The sequence below is a fragment of the Callithrix jacchus genome, chromosome 4 (assembly GCF_049354715.1).
Source record: "Callithrix jacchus isolate 240 chromosome 4, calJac240_pri, whole genome shotgun sequence".
In the NCBI taxonomy this organism is placed as follows: Eukaryota; Metazoa; Chordata; class Mammalia; order Primates; family Cebidae; genus Callithrix; species Callithrix jacchus.
The window spans coordinates 30,494,637-30,495,607 of NC_133505.1; the positions used below are offsets into that span (position 1 = coordinate 30,494,637).

A 971-nucleotide genomic window follows, 5' to 3' on the forward strand; every position below is an offset into this window, starting at 1 on the left:
ATATGCTCATATTTTTCTCCACCTTCTTGAACATATGGAATGTAGTTATAACTGTTTTGACATCCTTGCCTACTAACTCCTTCATCTATGTCATTTCTGGATCAGTTTATGTTGATCAGTTTCCCTCCCCCTCATTATCCATTATGTTCCCAGGCTACTTTGCATGTCTGGTAATTTTTGAGTGGATGGCAGATATTTTTGTATTCTTTTAAATATTCTTGGACTTTGTTCTGGGACACAGTTAAGTTGCTTGGAATCAGTTGATGTTTTTGAAGTTTGCTTTCAAGCATGGTTAGACAGAACCAGAGCAGCCTTTGGTGCAGGGATGTTTTTTTTCCATGTCAGATGGATGATGTGCTGATGTCATAACAAGGTTTGAGAAAGGCACGTCTCAGACATGAGCAAAAAACCCAATTGCACTTATGAACCACAAAAGAATATGCTCTAGGGGTAGTTTTTCCCTTTTGAGGTTACACAGTGCCCCATGTATTACAAGGTTTCTCCATTCTGGCTATGGGAACATCAATGTTCCTTGCCCCCTGTAGCTCAGGGAGTATTCCCGCTCACTCCTCGTGAAGCTTCTTCACATCCCTGCCCTGACCAGTACTCAGCTGAAGAGTAGGTACCCTTTCCATCTCCAGGCTCTCCTTCTGTGCAGATCTCTCTGTGCATCTCTCTTCCCTGTGGAGCTCTCTTTTCCCCATTACTCTCCTCTGCAGGGTTAGCCAGCATGACATCCCTGAATTCTCACCTGTGTCCACAAACCACAAGGCTTTGTTTAGGCTCTGTCTTTCTGCACCATCACTTAACTGTAAACACTCTCACCTGATAAGCCGGAGCATCTCAGGGCTCACCTTGTTTGTTTCCCTTTTCGCAGGTATCACTGTCCTCTGCTGCTTCTTGTCTAGTGTCTGAAATTATTTTAAATGGTTTCCATTTGTTGTTGTTTAAGGTAAGAGGGTGAATCTGAT

At 43.2% G+C, this 971-nt stretch overlaps 1 non-coding gene across 1 annotated transcript; it reads right to left on the reverse strand.

Annotated features, from left to right (window-relative positions):
* Positions 1–339: 339 nt before the first annotated feature.
* LOC118153403 (small nucleolar RNA U13) lies at positions 340–439 on the reverse strand. Its single transcript, XR_004742639.1, has one exon. It is a non-coding gene; the product is annotated as a small nucleolar RNA U13 (small nucleolar RNA).
* Between the last annotated feature and the right edge of the window lie 532 nt (positions 440–971).